Source organism: Pristiophorus japonicus, chromosome 20, assembly GCF_044704955.1.
Source record: "Pristiophorus japonicus isolate sPriJap1 chromosome 20, sPriJap1.hap1, whole genome shotgun sequence".
In the NCBI taxonomy this organism is placed as follows: domain Eukaryota; kingdom Metazoa; phylum Chordata; class Chondrichthyes; family Pristiophoridae; genus Pristiophorus; species Pristiophorus japonicus.
Window position 1 is genome coordinate 98,234,001 of NC_091996.1, and position 25,857 is coordinate 98,259,857.

The following is a 25,857-nucleotide window of genomic DNA, read 5'->3' on the forward strand; positions in this document are numbered from 1 at the left end:
ATAAGATTGAGTCTTCCTCCACCGTCCTTTCAAGCCGTGCATTCCAGATCCTAACCACTCGCTGTTAAATGGCCAGCTCCTGTTCCTATGTGTAAAGTCTGGGAAACACGAGATCAATTCCTGCCACACTCACAGCCTTCCGAAATATAGCACCGTCATTCTATTCTCGTAAAACCAGCTCCTGAAGTATCAGCCAGCTGTGTAGATTAAAGCTCTGGTTATATACCTAGCATCGTGTCAATAGCAGTGTTTCTGTAGTGTAGTGGTTATCACGTTCGCTTAACGCGCGAAAGGTCCCCGGTTCAAAACCGGGCGGAAACATTTTGAACATTGTTCAATTAAATATTAGAAAAAATGGAATAATTGATATTAATGGTTCAATATTAACAAAGTTGGTGTTTGTTTCTGCTGATGTTAATAACCCTTCAACTAGGCTGGAGTTTAATATGTTGATATTTCAAATAACAGTGTTGATATTTGATGTCCCCAAGATAAGAGAGACGAATTGATGTCCTGTTTCTGACTGCTCCATTTTTGATCGGGGCGGAGGAGCGGTGAGAGATCGGGGCCCAGGAGTGTTGTGATCGGGGCTCAGGAGAGGCGAGGGCCCAGGGACAGCACAGGCCAGCCCACACTGCGATCTATGGATAGTCGGCGCATGTGTACACACTAGGTCCATGCAGCAGAGCTTGGTCTACGGTCGTCTTGGGTAATCCTTGCCTCTGGACCAAGACCTCGCTCTGTCAAGCCCCGTGTGGTGGCTGGTGTGCAACGGTCACCCCACGTTAAAACAATCCACCCACAGTCATCTTCCACCCTTCAGGATGTAGTTCGGGACCTAGATTGTCAGGTCCCTCATCGAAACACCTGTGAACTCATCCCTTTTTGGTGTGGAAACAAGTCATCCTCGATCCGAGGGACTGCCTAATACTATACTATTAACAAAATGCAGTGTCTCACAGCCCTGTTACATTGGCTGGTTTCTCTGTACAGTTCTGTACACACTCAAACTCGACACAGTGTCTCTCACTCCCTCCCGTTTCCAGCCCTGACGGTGCAGAAAGCCCCTCTCAAAGCTGCACATTTCGGCTGCTTTCAGTTGAGTTGTGAGAGATTATTAAAGGATCCTGCAGCTCTGCCTCGCTTCACAACAGCAGATCAAAGCCACAAACAACCCATCGACTAATCGCTTGTCCCCAGCTCCAGAGTGAGTGAGGCCGGGACAAGCAGCAACATTCCGGGCCCACACTCTCCAATCAGCCGCTGCCGACGGAAAGTGGTGAATGCAGTCTCAATCATCGGGTTAATGCCCTTCCCTGGGATGTAAGGTACCCCGGCCCAGGCCAAAGCTCCCCATACACTGACCACAGTCTCAATCAGTGGGTGACTGCCCTTCCCTGGGATGTAGGGTACCACGGCCCGAGCCAAAGCTCCCCATACACTGACCACAGTCTCAATCAGTGGGTGACTGCCCTTCCCTGGGATGTAGGGTACCACGGCCTGGGGCAAAGCTCCCCATACACTGACCACAGTCTCAATCAGTGGGTGACTGCCCTTCCCTGGGATGTAGGGTACCACGGCCCGAGCCAAAGCTCCCCATACACTGACCACAGTCTCAATCAGTGGGTGACTGCCCTTCCCTGGGATCTAAGGTACCACGGCCCGGGGCAAATCTCCCCATACACCTCTGCAGGTAATTCCACAGGTTAACAACTCTCTGAGTGAAGAAGTTTCTCCTCATCTCCTTCCTAATTGGCCTACCCCTTATCCTAAGACTATGTCCCCTGGTTCTGGACTTCCCCAACATCGGGAACAATCTACCCACATCTAACCTGTCCAGTCCTGTCAGAATTTTATACGTTTCTATGAGATACCCTCTCATCCTTCTCAACTCCAATGTATAAAGGCCCAGTTGATCCAGTTTCTCCTCATATGTCAGACCAGCCATCCCGGGAATCAGTCTGGTGAACCTTCGCTGCACTCCCTCAACAGCAAGAATGTCCTTCCTCAGATTAGGAGACCAAAACTGAACACAATATTCCAGGTGAGGCCTCACCAAGGCCCTGTACAATTGCAGTAAGACCTCCCTGCTCCTATATTCAAATACCCGAGCTATGAAGGCCAACATACCATTTGCCTTCTTCACTGCCTGCTGCACCTGCATGGCCAACCTTCAATGACTGATGAACCATGACACCCAGGTCTCGTTGCACCTCCCCTTTTCCTAATCTGCCGCCATTCAGATAATATTCTGCCCCAGTGGTTTTGCCCCCAAAATGGATAACCTCACATTTATCTACATTATACTGCATCTGCCATGCATTTTCCCACTCACCTAACCTGTCCAAGTCACCCTGCAGCCTCTTAGCATCCTCCTCACAGCTCACACCGCCACCCAGTTTAGTGTCATCTGCAAACTTGGAGATCTTGCATTCAATTTCTTCAACCAAATCATTAATGTATATTGTAAATAGCTGGGGTCCCAGCACTGAGCCCTGCGGCACTCCACTAATCACTGCCTGCCATTCTGAAAAGGACGCGTTTATCCCGACTCTCTGTTTCCTGTCTGCCAAACAGTTTTCTATCCACTTCAGTACATTACCCCCAATACAATGTGCTTTGACTTTGCACACCAATCTCTTGTGTGGGACCTTGTCAAAAGCCTTTTGAAAGTCCAAATACACCACATCCACTGGTTGTCCCTTGTCCACTCTACTAGTTACATCCTCAAAAATTCCAGAAGATTTGTCAACCATGATTTCCCTTTCATAAATCCATGCTGACTTTCCAAATGCCCTGCTGTTTCATCCTTAATGATTGATTCCAACATTTTCCCCACTACTGATGTCAAGCTAACTGGTCTACAATTACCCGCTTTCTCTCTCCCTCCTTTTTAAAAAAGTGATGTTACATTAGCTACCCTCCAGTCCATAGGAACTGATCCCGAGTCGATAGAATGTTGGAAAATGACCACCAATGCATCCACTATTTCTCGGGCCACTTCCTTAAGTACTCTGGGATGCAGACTATCAGGCCCTGGGGATTTATCAGCCTTCAATCCCATCAATTTCCCTAACACAATTTCCCACCTAATAAGGATATCTTTCAGTTCCTCCTTCTCACTAGACCCTCGGTCCCCGAGTACATTCGGAAGGTTATTCGTGTCTTCCTTCGTGAAGACAGAACCGAAGTATTTGTTCTATTGGTCTGCCATTTCTTTGTTCCCCATTATAAATTCACCTGAATCCGACTACAAGGGACCTACGTTTGTCTTCACTAATCTTTTTCTCTTCACAAATTTACAGAAGCTTTTATGTTCCAAGCCAGCTTCCCCTCCTAATGAAACCTTTCGTCCTCCTCTGTTGAATTCTAAATTTCTCCCAGTCCTCAGGTTTGCTGCTTTTTCTGACCAATTTATCTGCCTCTTCCTTGGTTTTAACACTATCCTTAATTTCCCTTGTTAGCCACGTTCTCCGTTCTATTTTTACTCCAGACAGGGATGTACAATTGCTGAAGTTCACCCGTGTGATCTTTAAATGTTTACCATTGGTAATCCACTGTCAACTCTTTAATTATCCTTGGCCAGTCTATTCTAGCCAATTCACACCTCAGACCGTCAAAGTTCCCTTTCCTTAAGTTCAGGATCCTAGTTTCTGAATTAACTGTGTCACTCTCCATCTTAATGAAGAATTCTACCATATTATGTTACACTTCCCCAAGATTGCTAATTAGTCCCTTCTCATTACACATCACCCAGTCGAGGATGGCCAGCTCCCTTATTGGTTCCTCAACATATTGGTTGAGAAAACCATCCCAAACACACTCCAGGAAATCCTCCTCCACCACATTACTACCATGTGGTTAGCCCAATCAATATGTAGATTAAAGTCACCCATGATAACTGCTGTACCACCACTGCACACATCCCTTATTTCTTGTTTGATGCTGTCCCCAACCTTCCCACGACTAAACAGTGAAACAGACATTGCAGCAAGGGTTAGGTTATTGTGAAACAACAATTCGAGAAGAACAGTGACCCCGACATGATTTGAACAAGCAACCTTTTGATTTAGAATCAGACACACTACCGTTGAACCACGAGGTTTACACAGTAGTTAAGGGATGTTCGTCTATATGAAGGTTCTGCAATACAAGGGGCTTTAAAATTCCCGCCCATTAAAATACAGTGAGTGAAATGGGATATGGTTTAACAGTCACATGCAAAGTGTCATGTGTTGATGCTTGGGGTCACTAGACACCAGGGGGAGCCACTGTCGGAGGTCATCGGGCTGTACGCACGTGTGCGCGGGCCCTGGTATATAAGAGCGAGTACCATGTCATGTGGGCACTTTGGGAGTAAATAAAGTTGAACCAGGTTTAAAGCCGAGTGAGTTTACAGTAACAAGTCTGTCGAGTCATTCTATACATTACGCAAAACACAGGCCAAATGATTGAAGTATGTCGTGTCCCTGAGTTAGCATTTGTTTGATTGTGCAAAAGAAGGTGAGGGGTTAATGAATGATGGTTTGCCGTGAAAGCAAGAGAAAAGTTTTTGAACAAAGCATCCGGTGCCTGTCAGGTGAGCGCTGCTTGTGATACCTGGTGGGAATGGGCGGGGATTTGAAAGCCCCTTGTATTGCAGAACCTTCATATAGACGAACATCTCCAGCTCACTGTGTAGGCCGTGTGGTGCAACGGTAGTGTGTCTGACTTCAGATCAGAAGGTTGTGTGTTCAAATCATGTCGGGGTCACTGTTCTTCCAGAATTAATATTTCCTTTGCTGTTTGACAATAACCAGACCCTTGCCCCAAGGTCTATCTCACTGTTTCCCTGGTGTCAGGCAGAGATACACCTGCTGCACTCATTTATTTCATGTGACAGGACACAAAAGTTCAAAATCAACCTGCAGGTGGCCACACACAGCACTGAATAGTCAGGGTGGCTGAGCGGTCCAAGGTGCTGTGTTCAGGTCACTGTTTTCTCTGCACGTGTGTTCAGCCTCAATCCCCATTCTGACAATTATTATCATTAAGCGGAACGCATTTGTTTGACACCACGGCCAACTCCTTGAAAGTGGGATTCTGTTGCTCGCTTAACATTTCCGTCTGACCTGGTGCTGAAGTTTGTTAAAGAGAGTCAGTGCAGAAGATTCAACCTTTCACCTTCTTCCTGAGCACTGCCTTCTTACCTGAGGCCAGAAAGTCTCTAACAGTGCATTCCACATCGTAATACCTCGCTGAGTAAAAATACACCCCCACACCACACATCCCCCCCTGGATTTTCCTGTTAACCAATTATCTTATGTCTGTGTCCTCTGGTTCCTGACACTCCTGCCCGTGGAAACAGTTTCCCCATAATTCTGAAAACCTCGATTAAATCTCCCTTAGCTGTGATTACTGGGGTTCAATGTGGGGAAGGGTCAGTTCATCCACTTTGCCCCGAAGAATGATCGACCGGGGCATGGTCTAAAAACATTATGTTGGAGAATATGTTTTCTGTGAAATAGTCGGTCCTGTTAATTTTAACAAAACTTGCAGTGGACTCCTGGACTCATAAGCACTTCAAATTTTAAAGCATTCTCGTAAAATACAGTGTGTAAATGAGAATGTGATTACTGTTGATCACATGCAAAGAGAAAGTTAATGATTGAAGCCACCACTGTCCCCCAGTAACCATATTCTCTTTTCTTTCATTGTGTAAAAGAAAGTGATGGGTTAATTGATGGTGATGAAATGAATTCTTCTTTTTTGACATGAGCTCCATGTGGTCAATGTTATGGGGTTGTGAATTGAAAAAGCATGTTGTAAATATAAGCTCCCTGACCAAGACTGAAAGCTGTGTTGTGATGGTATAAGGAGTGGATTTAACGAATCACTTCAAGGCGATCTGAAAGTGGCGTTAATTTATGATCACGGTTCCAATTTGTTTCAGTGTGAAACAAATGGATTGAAAAGGCCAATAATGTCACCAACTATAACGATGCAGTGAGCCAGTAGTGCTGGGTTCCCTGATGGTCTAGTGGTTAGGATTTGGCCTCTCACCATTGCAGCCTGGGTTTGATGCCTGGTCAGGGAAATTGTACTTTTAATTCAAAACCTTATAAAAAAATAGTTCATCTATTTTACACATCTTTTGCATCTCCTGTGTAAAAAAACAGATGCATTGATTTAAACATCATTAATAATGGTGCAGATCCAGAGTGACCTAGACGTCACCATGTGCCTCGTGTAAGTCTGTACTGAAAAGGTCAGGATTTTACAGACAGAGGAAATGTTTCAGGCACACCCTCAAAGCCTCCCTGATAAAATGCAACATCCCCACCGGCACCTGGGAGTCCTTGTTCCTCGGGTTGAGTTGCCTGTGCTGCGTGATCCATGCTGGATCGATCATCCTCTGCCACGCGGTATGTCACAGCACGTTTGTACATTCACTGGAGGTACCCTATCATTGTGCAGTCTTTGCACACGTAGTGCTTGAATCGACATTGATGGGCCCGATGATTACCCCGCAGCACCAACACAGTGCTAATAGATTCACATTCACCCCCGATGGCGGACTCTGAGTCATCACAGGTCTTGCAGCCACAGACGTATAGACCCTGCCATATGCAGTTCGGCCTGCTAGCGACATCATTTTATGCACAGTACTTGCCGGTGAGCTTCGATGTTGAGAAGATATCTGTTTGGTGTTATCGCCCGTGGCCATGCATGCCTGGGCGATCGCGATGGCCCTGCTCAGGTCTAGGGTTTCGGCAGCCAGCAGCTTTCGAAGAATGACCTCGTGGCTGATGCCCAGCACGTAAATGTCCCACAGCATTTGCCCCAACGCAGCTCCAAAATCGCAAGGTCCCGCGAGGTGTCTCAGGTCGGTGACATAATCCGCCAGGTCCTGGTCCCGGAGCGATGGTGCGTGTAAAAACGATATCTGACCATGAGGATACTCTCCTTCGGCTTGAGGTAGTCCCAAAGCAGTGTGCACAACTCTGAATATTCTTTCTCCATTGGTTTTGTCGGTGTGAGCAGATACTTGATGAGGCTGTATATTTTAGGCCCACAGACGGTGAGGAGAACCGCCCTGTGCTTGGCCACATTAGTGTCTCCTTCCAGCTCGTTGGCCACAAAGTACTGGTCGAGCTGCTCGACGAAGGCTTCCCAATCATCACCCTCTACAGATCTCTCTAATATTCCAACAGCAGCCATGGTTGTGTGAAGGTTCGTATTCTGTTACTCGTCGCCAATTGTTGTGTATAGAAGAACTCCCCGAGGCTGAGTACTGTGAGCTAAACTTAGTGTGACCTTAGTCTTCCTTATTACAACTCCAGAGTGCCTGAACAACATGGCAGCCAACCTTTTATACTGGCCCTGCACGTGTGGGCAGGTGACCATTAGGACTCCAACAGTTGCGCCCTCTGGTGGCAAGTATTACATAGTTACATACATCACATAATTGTTATCATTAAGAAGTTATAATTCCAATGAATGCCTGAATCGTGCGAAAGGAGCCTGTTTGTAGGACAAGGCTACATATCAGGAAGGAGTGTCGTTAGATGACAAGGGAAGTGATACTCTGATTATAAGTTTGGAGAATAAAAAGAGTAAATGTTGGAAACACTGAGCAGGTCAGGCAGCATCTGTGGAGAGAGAAACAGAGTTAACGTTTCAGGTTAATGACCTTCCATCAGAAGTTGGGCAGTTGTGTTCGGTAATACTATTAAAAGTTTCAATGTCACGTAGCAGGGGTAAGGAAAGTTATAAAATGTGGCATTTGGAACAGATAGTTTAGAATCCGATTAATGTTTGATCAATTTGTACACCGAGCTGGGAACTGTAACGTGTTTGAGTTCTTCGGCTAACATTCGCAAGGTTTGGGTGTCAGTACTGTTGTTAAGTGTATGTTTAATTATTGTCGGGTTAATAACTCTGACATTTAATGTTGCGGACCCTATTACTGCACTGCGCGTGTTCCAGCTCTGTTTGGAGCACCGGTCCCTTCAATCCGTCGCTTACAGGGACAGTTGGATTCACCGTTTCTTTGTTTGGTGAAATTTCAAAGATTGAAAGCGGCGCACATCAACCTGGTCACCTACTCACTAACCGCTACACGCTGCTCCCGTGAGCTGGAAGCCCAGTTACTGTTTCAAGCTTGAACGCAGGTACAAGCAGAACTCATTCACAGAAAGTCCAAGTCCCTGAGGTACCTGATTCTTTGCACTGAACTCCTTCGCAAAGAGTTGTGGTTCGATTGGGGTGATTTGGGCACATCTTTCCCCACACGACAACACTTCAAACATAACTCAACGGCTGTAAAGCGCTTTGGGGCGTCATGAGTTCCTGAAAGGGGTTGTCGAAATGCAAGTCCTTCTTTGCAAAAGTTCGATGCAAATTCAAAATTCGTGGGTAAACTGAGGGCTCAACCGGGATTTGAACCCGTGACCTTTCACAACTTTCAAGCAACAACCCCAAAGCAAGAATCATACCCCCAGACCAACAAGCCAACTGCTTGACAAATGTGGAGATAAGGTGTAACAATTATTGAAGCATTTTTAGTCTGTTACTATTCTTGATCGGAGGAGCACATGAGACGGAATCAGTGACTTTGCTTTTTCGACCTGTCTTCTGAAGCACCGCACGGTCCCACTCCGATAGTCAATGAGCTGTTGGGACGTTAGTGTATCCAGGCTGTGGGTGGCCAACAGGCAATTGCATTTCTTACAATTTAATGTTGCTTTCATGGAAAATCATTAATTAACCCACAATCTTCTTTTGTACAATTAAAGAAATGCTAACTGAAGGAACTCCAGAATTGAATCATTTCTTCTGTGCTCTGCAAGTGAACTCTGAAACCATAAACCATTTTACACACTGTGCTTTCAGGGTCTGGGTCAAAATGTTCATTGCTGGTAACATCAACAGGAGACTGGGGAAACAGTAAGACTGACTTTACAGCAAGGGTCTGGTTATTGTGTAATACCAAAGAAAATAGCAATTCTGGAAGCATAACATCGAAACGAAATGTGACCTGACACCCAGAAAGAAGTGTTAAGGCAGAAGGTTAAATGCTGCATCCCTTTCTGCAAAAAATTTCTCTAATCTCCACCCACAATGATTCAACATTTTGTTCATTAGAGCCAATATCGTCTCTCACAGCTGCCCTGATATCATCCTTTATTAACCGAGCTATCCCACCTCCTTTCCCTTCTTGTCTATCTTTCCAAATCATCAGATACCCCTGTATGTTTAATTCCCAGTCTTGGCCACCCTGCAACCACATTTCTGTAATGGCCACCAAATCATACCCATTTGTAATGATTTGTGCCGTCAACTCATTTACTTTATTTTGAATGCTGCGTGCGTTTAGGTCGAGTGTTTTAATACTAGTTTTTAAACCATGATTTTTAGTTTTGACCCCTCCTGCAGCCCCTTTATATTCATACATATTGTCCCTTCCTATCACCTTGTGATTTACACTTACCCCAGTGCTACTCTGTTCTTTTGCGTCCTGCCTTTTGCATTCTTCCTTGGGGTCCTATTTATCTGCGCTCTCACCCACTCTAACTAGCTCAGAGCCCTCTGCTGCGTTCCGAATATTCCTCGCATTGAGGCACCGAGCTTTCAGGCTTGCCTTTTTATTACACTTTGATCCTTTAGAATTTTGCTGTACAGTGGCCCTTTTTGTTTTTTGCCTTGGGTTTCTCTGCCCTCCACTTTTACTCATCTCCTTTCTGTCTTTTGTTTCTGTCTCCATTTTGTTTCCCTCTGTCTCCCTGCATTGGTTCCCATCCCCCTGCCATATTAGTTTAACTCCTCTCCAACAGCACTAGCAAACACTCCCCCTAGGACATTGGTTCCGGACCTGCCCAGGTGCAGACCGTCCGGTTTGTACTGGTCCCACCTCCCCCAGAACCGGTTCCAATGCCCCAGGAATTTGAATCCCTCCCTGCTGCACCAATGCTGAAGCCACGTATTCATCTGAGCTATCCTGTGATTCCTACTCTGACTAGCACGTGGCACTGGTAGCAATCCCGAGATTACTACTTTTGAGGTCCTACATTTAAATTTAGCTCCGAGCTCCTTAAATTCATCTCGTTGGACCTCATCCCTTTTTTTACCTAAATCTTTGGTACCAATGTGCACCACGACAACTGGCTGTTCACCCTCCCTTTTCAGAATGTCCTGCACCCGCTCCGAGACATCCTTGACCCTTGCACCAGGGAGACAACATACCATCCTGGAGTCTCGGTTGCGGCCACAGAAACGCCTATCTATTCCCCTTACAATCTAATCCCCTATCACTATCGCTCTTTTTCCTGCCCTCCTGTGCAGCAGTGCCATGAACTTGGCTGCTGCTGCCCTCCCCTGATGAGTCATCCCCCTCAACAGTACTCAATGTGAGACCAACGTGATATCCGCTACACTGCAGCCCATCAAAGGGTGAGAAACCACTGAATATAAAGGATGAGCTGACAAATATCAGGGGCAGTGCAGTCTGGTCAATGTCAAACCCTCCTTTCTTATTCAGCAGTGGCATGATCGGGAGTCAGACGCCACAAAGTTTAATTAAAGACACAAATACAAGTAACACTTGCAAATCTTTTCAGTGTAAAATTCTTTCAGTTTATTTGAAATGCTACTGCGTTGAATCTGCAAATACGCACGCTGGGATTTTATCTTCACTACTGATTGTATTTTGTGTGCACGGTAGGAATAACGGGTGCTGTTAAATTTGATAAAAGTTGCCCCAGATTCGTGGTGTCATCGGCAATGAAGATTTTGAACCAGAAAGCTATAATACAGTGAGTAAAATGGGATATGGTTTTGGAGTTAAGATGCAAAGCACAGGCCAAATGATTGAAGTTTGTCGTGTCCCTGAGTTAGCATTTGTTTGATTGTGCAAAAGAAGGTGAGGGGTTAATGAATGATGGTTTCTCGTGAAAGCAAGAGAAAAGTTTTTGAACAAAGCATACGGTGCCTGTCAGGTGATCGCTGCTTGTGATACCTGGTGGGAATGGGCGGGGATTTGGAAGCCCCTTGTATTGCAGAACCTTCATATAGACGAACATCTCCAACTCACTGTGTAGAGCTCATGGTGTAACAGTAGTGTGTCTGACTCCAGATCAGAAGATTGTGTGTTCAAATCATGTTGAGGTTCCTGTTCTTCTGGATATTGTTCTTCCAGAATTAATATTTCCTTTGCTGTGTTGCAATAACCAGACCCTTGCTCCAAGGTCTGTCTCACTGTTTCCCTGCTGTCAGGCAGAGATTTTTTAAAAATTTAAATAAATACTTTATTCATATAAAAATTTGTACAGTACATTCAAAAGCAGTTCAGTCCATTTATCTGCGGCCAATAATCCCATACACTACATTTGGGTGCTGACGGCAGTTCCGTTTGATATATTCCCTTGCTTTCCAGTTCCAGTACAATTCGGTACAATATGGGATACCTTGTAGTACATTCAACAAATTACATCACACGTGTCACTACACAGTACACGGAATGGGTGACGGTACATTTACACTTTTTTCAACGTGCATCATGAAACAGACCTTACATTGTACACGGCACTACAGAGGTGTTTACAGATCATGGTGCTCCATGTACACAATGAAGAAGTTACAAGTACGGCCCGAGGGGAGTTTTATACTGATTCCTGCCCCTGGGTTTACCGTGTCAGAAGGGCTTTAAACTGTGGCCCTTCCCCACCCTGCCTTTGCGGCAACTGCACCAATTTTAAGTGGGTCTCTCACCACGTAATCCTGGATCTTGGATTGCGCCAGTCTGCAACACGCAGACGTGGACATCTCCTTGCTCTGGAAGACCAGCAAGTTTCGGCAAGACCAAAGAGCGTCTTTGACCGAGTTAATGGCCCTCCAGCAGCAGGTGATGTCTGTCTCGGTGTGTGTCCCTGGGAACAGCCTGGAGAGCACAGAGTCCCGTGTTACGGAGCTGCTCGATGTGAACCTCAACACAACCACTGCATCTCTTTCCAAACCAGGTTCCCTGATGGTCTAGTAGTTAGGATTTGGTCCTCTCACTGCCGTGGCCCGGGTTAGATTCCCGGTCAGTGAAATTGTACTTTTAATTCAAAACCTTATAAAAAAATAGTTCATCTATTTTACACATCTATATGCATCTCCTGTGTAAAAAAAAAAGAAGTATTGATTTAAACATCATTAATTAATTCATAACATTCTATTGTCATATGATATATTTTGCTCTGAGCATATGAGGAACTTTTCTCCCGATCCCATTGGGTTTAATTCTGGTAATCTGGTGCTGAAAGTGGAGATGTTTCCGCAGTGTAACGGTTAACACGTTGGCCTCACACGCAAATCATCGACACCATCAGAGGCAGTCCCTCGGGATCGAGGAGAACTTGCTTCCACTCCCAAAGTGAGTCCTTTGATGGCTGAACAGTCGGATACGAGAGCCACAGACCCTGTTACAGGTGGGACAGACATACGTCGAGGGAAGGGGTGGGTGGGACTGGTTTGCCGCGTGCTCCTTCCGCTGCCTGCGCTTGGCCTCTTCATGCTCCTTGCGTCGAGACTCAAAGAGCTCAACGCCCTCCCGGATGGACTTTCTCCACCTCGGGCGGTCTGTGGCCAGGGTCTCCCAGGTGTCAGTGGTGATGTCGCACTTTACCAGGGGGGCTTTGAGGGTGTCCTTGTAACGTTTCCTCTGTCCTCCTTTGGCTCGTTTACCATGAAGGAGCTCCGCATAAAGACGTAAACATAAACACGTAAGGATTAGGGGCCGGAGTAGGCCATTCGGCCCCTCGAGCCTGGTCCACCATTCAAGAAGACCCTGGAAGTTCTTCAACAGCAAGTTTAAACATCTGGGGCGGAGCCAACAGGCGCCTGGCTGCAATGAGCGATAAAAACCTGCATTGGACAGAAGCCTGGCTAGCTCAGTCGGTAGAGCATGAGACTCTTAATCTCAGGGTCGTGGGTTCGAGCCCCACGTTGGGCGATGACATTTCTTTTCATTGAATGTTGCTTTCATGGAAAACCTCTGACCGAAACGGCACAAAACAAAAATGTTCCTTTCAAAGTCATTAAACTCCCGAATTTCCGTGCCCCGCGATTCTCCTGAATCAGATGCCTCTAGTTTTGCCGACTCAATCCATGTACCTTTGCAATGTTGTGCTTCCAGCCACACTATGAAATGTGCCACTAACTTATCGAATCATGGAATGGTTACAGCACGGAAGGCCATTCGGCCCTTCGAGCCCGTGCCGACTCTCAGCGAGTCCCACTCCCCCGCCCTTTCCCCGGAGCCCTGCAATTGTTTTTCCTTCAGACACTTATCCAACTCCCGTCTGAAAGATAAGATTGGGTCTGTCTCCACCGCCCTTTCAAGCCGTGCATTCCAGATCCTAACCACTCGCTGCTAAATGGCCAGCTCCTGCTCCTATGTGTAAAGTCTGGGAAACACGAGATCAATTCCTGCCACACTCACAGCCTTCCGAAATATAGCACCGTCATTCTATTCTCGTCAAACCAGCTCCTGAAGTCTCAGCCAGCTGTGTGGGTTAAAGCTCTGGTTATATCCCTAAGATTACTTTAACCACAGTGTTTCTGTAGTGTAGCGGTTATCACGTTTGCCTCACACGCGAAAGGTCCCTGGTTCGAGCCCAGGCAGAAACATTATTTTGGAGACTATTTTTGCTGTGAAATAAATTGACCAAAAGTCGCCCCAGGTTCCTTGTCGCATGAGCACTGAACATTTTAAACCAGTCTCCTAAATACAGAGTGAGTAAAGTCAGAGAGGGGAGAAAACTTCATCAATGATTCAAAATCCTTCAATGATGAAAGTTCAGTTATTGAAGTTTCCTCTGTCCCTCAGTAACAATTCTACAAAACAACGCTGTAGGTTAATGAATGGGGAATAAAACAAATAATCTTCACCCACCCCCATCCCCCGACACACAGTTTAATTCGTTGCATGTCATTATTTTAAAGATTTTGAATGAAAGAGTTACTTTCTGAATCCGGGCTCCCTCTGTGAGCACCGCATCACTAAACGAGCAGGAAACACATTAAAGAGTTTACCACAATTGCTGACATTTCTGAGCTTTTTTCTTGTGTTTTTTCAGCTCTTCGTCCTTTTCAACTCCTGACTGCGGATATTGCTGTGATTAAACCTCAACATTATGCAAGGTCTCACTGTTTCCCCGGTGTCAGGCAGAGATACACCTGCTGCACTCATTTATTTCATGTGACAGGACACAAAAGTTCAAAATCAACCTGCAGGTGGCCACACACAGCACTGAATAGTCAGGGTGTGTTCAGGTCACTGTCTCCTCTGGAAATGTGGGTTTATGTCCCACTTCTGATATTATTTTTGAACCAAAAACTAATGTGCGATAAAATGGAACAAGAGCAGTCCGGGGTACATCGTCACATGATGCAAACGACCTCGGACCCGGACCAAAGCTCCCTGTACACCGAGCACAGGCTCAAGAAAACCCCGGGGGAGAGGATATCCCGGTCTCCCCCATCAGTGGAAACAACCTCTCTGCACCCACCTTGTCGAGCCCCCTCATAATCTGAAACGTTTCGATAAGATCACCTCTCTACGGAAACATCTCCACTTTCAGCACCAGATTACCAAAATTAAACCCTATGAGATCGGGATAAAAGTTCCTCACATTCTCAGGACAAAATATCTGATTGATGGTCTACAAAAGAATGAACAAACTTCAGCACCGGGTCAGACGGAAATGTTCAGCGAGCAGGTGGACTGCTGAATCCCACTTTTAAGGAGTTGGTGATGACAAAACAAATGGGTTCTGCCGAATGATTAAATGTAAGAAATGGGACATAAACCCACATCACCAGAGGAGACAGTGACCTGAACACAGCACCTTAGACCACTCGGCCATCCTGACTATTCAGTGCTGTGTGTGGCCATCTGCAGGTTGATTTTGAACTTTTGTGTCCTGTCATATGAAATAAATGAGTGCAGCAGGTGTATCTCTGCCTGACACCGGGGAAACAGTGAGACAGACCTTGGAGCAAGGGTCTGGTTATTGCCAAACAGCAAAGGAAATATTAATTCTGGAAGAAAAATATCCAAGAGAACAGTGACCCCGACGTGATTTGAACACACAACCTTCTGATCTGGAGTCAGACACACTACCGTTACACCATGAGCCCTACACAGTGAGCTGGAGATGTTCGTCAAAAGAAGGTTCTGCAATACAAGAGGCTTTCAAATCCCCGCCCATTCCCACCAGGTATCACAAGCAGCGCTCACCTGACAGGCACCGGAGGCTTTGTTCAAAAACGTTTCTCTTGCTTTCACGGGAAACCATCATTCATTAACCCCTCACCTTCTTTTGCACAATCAAACAAATGCTAACTCAGGGACACGACATACTTCAATCATTTGGCCTGTGCTTTGCATCTTAACTCCAAAACCATATCCCATTTTACTCACTGTATTTTAGCTTTCTGCTTCAAAATCTTCAGGGATCTGGGGCAACTTTTATCAAATTTAACAGCACCGGTTATTCCTACCGTGCACACAAAATACAATCAGTAGTGAAGATAAAATCCCACCGTGCGTATTTGCAGATTCAACGCAATAGGATTTCAAATAAACTGAAAAAATTTTACACTGAAAAGATTTGCAAGTGTTAGAAAGTGTTGCAAGTGTTACTTGTATTTGTGTCTTTAATTAAACTTTGTGGCGCCTGACTCCCGATCATGCCACTGCTGAATAAGAAAGGAGGGTTTGACGTTGACCAGACTGCACTGCCCCTGATATTTGTCAGCTCACCCTTTATATTCAGTGGTTTCTCACCCTTTGATGGGCTGCAGTGTAACGGATATCACGTTGGTCTCACACGCAAAAGGTCCCCGGTGGATCCGTTTTCTCTCACTCAAAGTTATCTATTTATTGGTGAAATAAAGAACAATTAAGGAATAAGGGAGCCCTTTTGCCAGGAGAATAAATAGCAAATAAAAACAGCAAATGCTGGAAATCTCAGCAGGTCAGACAGCATTTGCCGGGAGACGAAACTCACCTCCGATTGTTCATCCACAGCAAGTTTAAACATAATGTTTCTGCCCGGGATCGAACCAGGGACCTTTTGCGTGTAAAGTAAACGTGATAACCACTACACTACAGAAACCTCTGGTACAACAGGCCCAACAGAGGGGAGATGACCAGTGAGCTCCCTCTGTGCTGATCGGGAATGTGTTGGCTCACCTGAAACAACTTCTGTCCCACACTGAAAGTTCTCAATCCTTCTCCTCCGCTGCCCTTTACAGAAATGTCACGGATCACCCAGTCACCGTGTTCACTTCCACATCCTCACAGGGGGGCCACAGAGGCTCCTACCGTCTCCCCGCGATCAGTGAACTCACCCAGTTTACAAAATTAAACCCCGAACACGTGTCCGGCAAAGGGCAGGAGAAGCCAGATAGTCTGTAAGCTCGGTCTATCACAGAAAGTATTGGTGTTCATGGTGATTACAGCAATTATTAATCGTCTCACAGACCTCAATTATTTTTATGCGATGAATTGATCGAGGATTGAAACCAGGTTAGTGCGCCGGATCTTAACCCCTCGACCACCAGGGAACAGTTACGATACATGTCGATATATTTATATATATTTATATATGAACCTGAATATCAATGGCTACCTACCTAGACCTCATGGTGCCCACGGTCGTGTGTCTAACTTTGAGTGAGAGAAATTGTTCCACAGTGACACCCATTTCATCTTTTGTTCCCTTTTAAACACTAGAACCTGAGACAGGGGAATAAATAGAGAAACCAAAGCCCAGGGATATCGACAAGAGGAAGAGAGAAGGGGAAAGATACTGTCCCCACCCAGAACTGATGCAGAAATCCCTCTGCTGCGCTCGGGGTGACCACCCACAGCCTGGATACACTAACGTCCCAACAGCTCATTGACTGTCGGAGTGGGACCGTGCGGTGCTTCAGAAGACAGGTCGAAAAAGCAAAGTCACTGATTCCGTCCCATGTGCTCCTCCGATCAAGAATCCCACTGCAACCTATAAACCATTTACCCCCGGCGAGAGACAGCAGATAATGGCATCCCTGGGCAAATTACAGCCCCGGTGTGCGAATACCAAATTCTGGGCAGAGCTGGATACAGTTTGGGTGGGCCACCAACTATACTTTAGGTAATGCCCCGACTAATTGGAGTAAAATTACTACAAACAAACAACAAAAGGGGGAAGGAGCCTCCGAGTATTGGGAACGATTATTCCAGATATATCAAGAATGCTCTGGACAGGGAAACCCGGGCCGCGGTGACCGAGCATTTATCCAGGCATTGAAGGACGGACTATCCGCTACACACCAGACCATTATAAAAATGGGAGTAATTGTAACCCAGGGTTATGATGAACTGGTCGAGTGGGCTAGTGGCGTCCAGGGAGGGGGCGATGAAAAATCCCAAAGATAAAGCAAGAAAGGGTTTTTGCAGCAGGGACAGAGGGAGAACAGAGAAAGGGGACATGCCAGAACTGCGGGAAGGTGGGTCACTTTGCCAAAGAATGTAAGGGGAATCGCATGGAGAAACAATGCACATATTGCGGCAAAAAGGGACATTTAGACGCGACCTGCTATAGTAAAAATGGCTATCCTAATAAGGCAAGGACCCTGTCAGAAGAGGAATACCAGCAGTGGCAGGAGTACAAAGCCATCCTGTGATGCCCAGCGGCCCCTGTACAAAGTAAAAAGGAGGGAAGGATATATGTGTCTGCACTAGTAGGGGGCCGACAGTGTGAGATGCTAGTGGACACTGTAATGTCCTGTCCCCTCAGTACAGATTCACACGAGGCATGTCGTGAAGTCAAGGTCACTCTGGTCCTGCACCTTTATTTCACAGCTCTGGAATGCTGCACTTGCCTGAGACCTGTCCTTATATACCTGTCTCTTGCAAGTGCACCCCTGGTGGTAAGGTATGCTGGTGGTTACAGGTCATATCTTATTACAGTCATGTATAGCATGTTAGGATACAGTTATATGTAATAATGTAAGATACATGACATTGAACATCCTCCAGGACCAACAGGGGGAACTGTTGGACTGGATTTTCAGACATAGCAAAGCATGATGGGGTAAGCCACCACTAAATTAACTTTGTATCAAGAAGCCTATCTGCTGTCCCTGATATGAACTCTGCAGCAACAAGCGACTCATGGCCAGGTGCAGGCCACTGTTTCATCGAAAGCTTTGCAACAGAATAACTAACCACAAAAGAAGATACAGAGAAAGGGCCCCCAAACTCGCACCATGCTATCAGGTTTCACTAGGACTAAAAAGTTGTATGTAAATGAATTGCGTTGCCATATGGATCGATTGGTTGTATGTAAATGAATTTAAATGATTGTATTCCGCCCCCTGTAAACTGCTTATAACCCCGCGGCACAAGGCACTCGGGGAGATCGCGGGATCTCAACTCTTCTCCCAGAGCTCTGTTAGCAATAAAGTTGTCTCTCTTACCTGACCAGAGTCGATGTGAATTTATTTTCACTAACAGTGGATGCAAAGAGGTTGTTTCCACCGATGGGTGAGACTAGAACTGGAGGCATGATCTTAGAATAAGGGGTCGTCCATTTAAAACTGAAATGAGGAGGAATTTCTTCTCTCAGAGGGTTGTAAATCTGTGGAATTCACTGTCCCAGAGAGCTGTGGAGGCTGGGACATTGAATAAATTTAGGACAGAAATAGACAGTTTCTTAAACAATAAGGGGTTATGGGGAGCGGGCGGGGAAGTGGAACTGAGTCCATGATCGGATCAGCCATGAACGTATTAAATGTCGGAGCAGGCTCGAGGGGCCGAATGGCCGACTCCTGCTCCTATTTCTTATGTTCCGATGACACATACAATATTCGGAAGGGGATTGACAGGGTCAATGTTGAGAATCCTGGCTAGCTCAGTCAGTAGAACAGGAGACTCTCAATCTCACGGTTGTGGGTTTGAGCCCCATGTTGGGTGAGTTATTTTCCTTAAACTTTTATGTTGCTTTCATGGGAAAACATCATTAATGAGCCCATAATCTTATTTTGCCCAATGTAAGAAATGCAAACTGAGGGAGAGTTGATCATTTGATCATTTGTTCTGTGCTCTGTATAAGAACACAAGAACCAGGAGCAGGAGTCGGCCATTTGGCCCTTCGAGCCTGCCTTCTTTTGCACTGAAACAAATTATAACCGTGTTTTTAAATGAGCAGTGCGAGATATTTAGAGGGCACCTTTCAATGCTTCACAAAACCATCCCTTTCGCTACAGCCACCCGGGATCGATTCCCGGTTTGGGAAGTAACTTTGATATCACTGTTTGTAATTGAAGTGGGGTCATTTTATTCAGTTCGATGGATGTCCCAAAGCACTTCAGAGTGGTGTCCAAACAAATGAGTTTGTAATTAAAAACACTGAATATCAGGAGTGGGATTTGAACCCACACCTCCAGAGGAGACTGCGACCTAAACGCAGTCACCTTAGACCGCTCGGCCATCCTGACTGTTAGATACTCCAGTTACAAGTTATTACTCTGGAAAGTTTCAGACCGGGCACTTGTTCAGTGTTACTGGAAGGCCCAGTGACCGGGATATCTCTCCCCCGGGGATTTTAAAGCCCTTTCATTGCACCAATGCAGGGTCAATGAAACTGTGTTTCAGGAACCTTCATGTATACAAACATGGGCACTCTGCACTGTAGACCTTGTGGTACAATGGTAGTGTGTCTGACTCTAGATCAGAAAGCTGTGTGTTCAAATCATGTCGCGGTCACTGTTCTTCTTCCAGAATTGAGATTTGCTGTTTCACAATAACCAGACCCTTGCTCTCCAGTCTGTCTCACTCTTTCCCCAGTGACATGTTCATGTTACAATGAACATTCTGAATCAGACACCTCAAGTAAAGTATGGGCAATGGTTCAACAATTAACGTAAGTATGTAAGGAGCAGGATTCAGCCCCTCGAGCCTGCTCCACCATCCAATAATATTGTGGCTGTTCTGATCCTGCACCCCTCTTGAGTTTCTGCAGTGTCGAGTTCTCGCTATCTGTCCTAAGCTTCCCTTTTCCCTTTATCTTACCCTCTGTGTCCCTTGAGGAATTTTTATCCCCTATCTGACTTTACTCGCTCTGTGTTTTAGGAGACTGGTTTAAAATGTTAATTGCACATCATGGAATCAGAGAAATTTACAGCACGGAAGGAGGCCATTCGGCCCATCGTGTCCTCGCCGGCCGACAAGTGTTTAATTTTGGGCCTTTCTCCTCTCTCACTCTGTCCTTTTCCACACAATCAGTTTCCCAGACAAACTGAGAGAGTGTTGCTCCTGTTTACAGAACAGGAATCTGTAATGTTTGGCCCAAGGGCCCCTCCAACCCCCGAAAAGTATAAGATAATGAGGGGGCTTGACAAGGTGGGTGCAGAGAGGATGTTTCCACTGATGGGGGAGACTAGAACTAGGGCGCATAGTCTCACAATAAGAGGCCGTCCATTTAAAACTGAGATGAGGAGGAATTTCTTCTCTCAGAGGGTGGTGAATCTGTGGAATTCTCTGCCCCAGAGAGCTGTGGAGGCTGGGACATTGAATATATTTAAGGTGGAGATAGACAGATTTTTGAGCGATAAGGGAGTGAAGGGTTATGGGGAGCGGGCGGGGAAGTGGAGCTGAGTCCATGATCAGATCAGCCACGATCGTATTAAATGGCGGAGCAGGCTCAAGGGGCCGAATGGCCGACTCCTGCTCCTATTTCTGATGTTCTTAAAGCGCTTTGGGATGTGCTAAGCTGCTATATAAATGCAAGTTCTTTCTTTCTTTCGAGGTGCAAAGTGGGGTGACCACACTCACACTGACACTCCCACACACACACTCACTTCCACACATACACACCCACTCACTCTCACTCACACTGACACACTCACACTCAAACATACACACTCATACACACTCACTCACTCACTCTCACTCACACTGACACACACTCACTCACTCTCACACACTCACTCTCACTCACACTGACACACTCACACTCAAACACACTCATTCACACACACACTGACACTGACACTCCCACACACACACTCACTCCCACACATACACACCCACTCACTCTCACTCATACTGACACACTCACACTCAAACACACACACTCATTCACACACACACTCACACTGACACTCCCACACACACACTCACTCCCACACATACACACCCACTCACTCTCACTCACACTGACACACTCACACTCAAACACACACTCATTCACACTCACACACACACTCACTCTCACTCACACTGACACACACTCACTAACACTGACACACACACACACTCACTCACACTCACACTGACACACACTCACTCACTAACACTGACACACACACACATACTCACTCTCTCACACACACTCACTCCCACACATACACACCCACTCACTCTCACTCACACTGACACACTCACACTCAAACACACACACTCATTCACACACACACTCACACAGTCACTCACTCTCACACACTGACACACACACACATACTCTCTCACACATACACACTCTCACTCACGCACACTCACACACACTTGGCCATGTTACAATCGGGTTCAGAGGTCACAGTGCCAGCCACTGACTCTCTGCTGCTCCCTGCAGGGGAGCTGTGACAATTGGAGCTGAGGCCAAGGCGGGAAAGTGACTTCATCGCCCTGGCAACAGGCCCCGCCATTCCCCAGCCGCTCAGTCGGAGGTCGCCCACCGGCACAAACTAAAACACTGGCCGAGGAGGGGGACGGACCCTTGGGCCAAACATTACAGCTTCCTGTCCTGTAAACAGGAGCAACACCCTCTCAGTGTGTCTGAGAAACTGATTGTGTGGAAAAGGACAGAGTGAGAGAGGAGAAAGGCCCGACATTAAACACTTTAGCAGCTGAGTCACCTTCTGATCCCCCCCACAAACAATGGTTGCGCTCGGGTTAAAGCGCGGCCCCCGGCTCCCCGGCCCCGGGCGGGACTGAGTCTCGGACTTCGGGCTCTGGGGGAACGCGGCTTCTTGCTTCCACCTCCCTCGCCTCAAACCCCCGCAATGGGCCGTGGCCGCTCGGCACAGAGCGGCTCCTTCATTCATTAATGGCCGTGTGTCCAGCCCTGGGGACTGCGGCGGGGATCTGCTGCCGTCGGCCCGCAGCGTCATTGGGCAGGAGGCAAGAAAAGGCCAACACCATCTGGTCCCTGAGGGCGGCTGGAGCTTTCCGCAACTTTACACAAACTTTCCGCAACTTTACACAAACATTCCGCAACTTTACACAAACTTTCCATCTGGTCCCTGAGGGCGGCTGGAGCTTTCCGCAACTTTACACAAACTTTCCGCAAACTTTCCGCAACTTTACACAAACTTTCCGCAACTTTACACAAACTTTCCACAAACTTTCCGCAACTTGACACAAACTTTCCGCAACTTTCCACAAACTGTCCACAAACTTTCCGCAACTTTCCACAAACTTTCCGCAACTTTCCACAAACTTTACACAAGCTTTCCACAAACTTTACACAACTTTACACAACTTTCCGCAAACTTTCCGCAACTTTACACAAACTTTCCACAAACTTTCCGCAACTTGACACAAACTTTCCGCAACTTTCCACAAACTTTCCGCAACTTTCCACAAACTTTCCACAACTTTACACAAACTTTACACAAACTTTACACAACTTTCCACAAACTTTCCGCAACTTTACACAAACTTTCCACGACTTTCCGCAACTTTCCACAAACTTTCCGCAACTTTACACAAACTTTCCACAAACTTTCCGCAACTTGACACAAACTTTCCGAAACTTTCCACAAACTTTCCACAAACTTTCCACAAACTTTACACAAGCTTTCCACAAACTTTACACAACTTTACACAACTTTCTGCAAACTTTCCTCAAACTTTCCACAAACTTTCCGCAACTTTCCACAAACTTGCCGCAAACTTTCCGCAACTTTCCACAAACTTTCCACAACTTTCCACAAACTTTACACAACTTTCTACAAACTTTACACAACTTTACACAATTTTCCACAAACTTTACACAACTTTCCGCAACTGCACTTCATCCTTGACCAAAGTTCAATCCTTGGCCAAAGTTCAATCCTTGGCCAAAGTTCCATCATTGAGGGCGTTTTCGCCCCCATCTGACTTTACACACTCTGTGTTTGAGGAGATGGTTTTCAACGTTCATTGCATCATGTAACAATGTACCCCGGACTGCTCCTATTCCATTTTATCACACACAAGTTTTTGCTTCAAAGCTAATGTTCCCGCCCGGGTTCGAACCGGGGACCTTTTGTGTGTGAGGTGAACATAATAACCGCGACACGACAGAAACTGCTGCTGAGCTCGGTGTCCAGAGAGAAATGTTCAACAATAAGCTGAAATGTTCAATCCTCTTCTCTGCAAAAAGTTCCTTTCACAAACATTTCTCTGACCGGAACTGCACCAAACAACAATGTTCTCCTTTCAAAGTCATTAAACTCCCCAATTTCCGCATCTGCAATTTTAAGGACAAGGATTGAAGGCGCTTTGCGATCAGAAAATTGCCAGAACCCCTGTGGTTAATGACGGCTTTTGATGGTTGATTTCCGTACACACCTTGGAATTCAGGAGAACCGGTGTCGTGACGTGGTTTGAAGTTGGAGGTAAACCCGCGGGGCGGAGCCAACAGGCGCCTGGCAGCAATCAGCGACAGGAAGATGCAACTTAAGCAGGCCCGGCTATCAATGGCATTACCATCGCTGAATCCCCCACCATCAACATCCTGGGGGTCACCATTGACAAAGTAAATGAGGAGAAACCTGGCTAGCTCAGTCTGTAGAGCATGAGATTTTTAATTTTAAGGTCATGCGTTCGAGCCCCACCTTGCGTGAATTATTTTCCTTAAACTTTTATGTTGCTTTCACGGGAATTAACCCACACATTCAAAAAGGAGTTAGATATGTCCCTTATGGCTAAAAGGATCAAGGGGTATGGAGAGAAAGCAGGAAAGGGGTACTGAGGGAATGATCAGCCGTGATCATATTGAATGGCGGTGCAGGCTCGAAGGGCCGAATGGCCTGGTCCTGCACCTATTTTGAGGCTGTGCCCCCTAGTTCTAGTCTCCCCGACCAGTGGAAACAACCGCTCTGCCTCTATCTTGTCTATCCCTTTCATTATTTTAAATGTTTCTATAAGATCACCCCTCATCCTTCTGAACTCCAACGAGTAAAGACCCAGTCTACTCAATCTATCATCATAAGGTAACCCCCTCATCTCCGGAATCAGCCGAGTGAATCGTCTCAGTACCCCCTCCAAAGCTAGTATATCCTTCCTTAAGCAAGGTGACCAAAACTGCACGCAGTACTCCAGGTGCGGCCTCACCAATACCCTATACAGTTGCAGCAGGACCTCCCTGCTTTGTACTCCATCCCTCTCGCAATGAAGGCCAACATTCCATTCCACGAGATCTAGGTAGGTAGCCATTGATATTCAGGTTCATATATAAATATATATAAATATATCGACATGTATCGTAACTGTTCCCTGGTGGTCGAGGGGTTAAGACCCGGCGCACTAACCTGGTTTCAATCCTCGATCAATTCATCGCATAAAAATAATTGAGGTTTGTGAGACGATTAATAATTGCTGTAATCACCATGAATACCAATACTTTCTGCGATAGACCGAGCTTACAGACTATCTGGCTTCTCCTGCCCTTTGCCGGGCACGTGTTCGGGGTTTAATTTTGTAAACTGGGTGAGTTCGCTGATCGCGGGGAGACGGTAGGAGCCTCTGTGGCCCCACTGTGAGGATGTGGAAGTGAACACGGTGACTGGGTGATCCGTGACATTTCTGTAAAGGGCAGCGGAGGAGAAGGATTGAGAACATTCAGTGTGGGACAGAAGTTGTTTCAGGTGAGCCAACACATTCCCGATCAGCACAGAGAGAGCTCACTGGTCAGCTCCTCGCTGTTGGGGCTGTTGTACCAGAGGTTTCTGTAGTGCAGTGGTTATCACGTTTGCTTTGCACGCAAAAGATCCCGGGCAGAAACATTATGTTTAAACTTGCTGTGGATGAACAATCGGAGGCGAGTTTAGTCTGTGGCTCTCGTATCGGACTGTTCAGCCATCAAAGGACTCACTTTGGGAGTGGAAGCAAGTTCTCCTCGATCCCGAGGGACTGCCTCTGATGGTGTCGATGATTTGCGTGTGAGGCGAACGTGTTAACCGTTACACTGCGGAAACATCTCCACTTTCAGCACCAGATTACCAGAATTAAACCCAATGGGATCGGGAGAAAAGTTCCTCATATGCTCAGAGCAAAATATATCATATGACAATAGAATTTTATGAATTAGTTAATGATGTTTAAATCAATGCTTCTTTTTTTTTACACAGGAGATGCACATAGATGTGTAAAATAGATGAACTATTTTTTTTATAAGGTTTTGAATTAAAAGTACAATTTCCCTGACCGGGAATTAAACCCAGGCTATGGTGGTAAGAGCACCAAATCCTAACCACTAGACCATCAGGGAACCCAGCACTACTGGCTCACTGCATCGTTATAGTTGGTGACATTATTGGCCTTTTCAATCCATTTGTTTCACACTGAAACAAATTGGAACCGTGATCATAAATTAACGCCACTTTCAGATCGCCTTGAAGTGATTCGTTAAATCCACTCCTTATACCATCACAACACAGCTTTCAGTCTTGGTCAGATATCGTTTTCATAGAATGGTTTCGTGGCCATTGCCCAGTACAAAAAAGTCTCTGAGCATTTGCTCCAGGTAGCCATCAAACTCACATTGTCCTACAAGTCGCCTTAGCTCGGTGATGTAG

The 25,857-nt window shown here is 46.2% G+C and overlaps 6 non-coding genes across 6 annotated transcripts; 3 read left to right on the top strand and 3 right to left on the bottom strand.

Annotated features, from left to right (window-relative positions):
- The first annotated feature begins 248 nt into the window (after positions 1-248).
- Positions 249-321, top strand: trnav-aac (transfer RNA valine (anticodon AAC)). The gene has a single exon. It is a non-coding gene; the product is annotated as a tRNA-Val (tRNA).
- A 12,579-nt stretch (positions 322-12,900) lies between these two features.
- trnak-cuu (transfer RNA lysine (anticodon CUU)) lies at positions 12,901-12,973 on the top strand. The gene has a single exon. It is a non-coding gene; the product is annotated as a tRNA-Lys (tRNA).
- Positions 12,974-13,577: 604 nt separating this feature from the next.
- Positions 13,578-13,650, top strand: trnav-cac (transfer RNA valine (anticodon CAC)). Its single transcript has one exon. It is a non-coding gene; the product is annotated as a tRNA-Val (tRNA).
- Positions 13,651-16,069: 2,419 nt separating this feature from the next.
- trnav-uac (transfer RNA valine (anticodon UAC)) lies at positions 16,070-16,142 on the bottom strand. The gene has a single exon. It is a non-coding gene; the product is annotated as a tRNA-Val (tRNA).
- A 3,286-nt stretch (positions 16,143-19,428) lies between these two features.
- Positions 19,429-19,512, bottom strand: trnal-uag (transfer RNA leucine (anticodon UAG)). The gene has a single exon. It is a non-coding gene; the product is annotated as a tRNA-Leu (tRNA).
- Positions 19,513-25,478: 5,966 nt separating this feature from the next.
- On the bottom strand, positions 25,479-25,550 carry trnak-cuu (transfer RNA lysine (anticodon CUU)). The gene has a single exon. It is a non-coding gene; the product is annotated as a tRNA-Lys (tRNA).
- Positions 25,551-25,857: the final 307 nt, after the last annotated feature.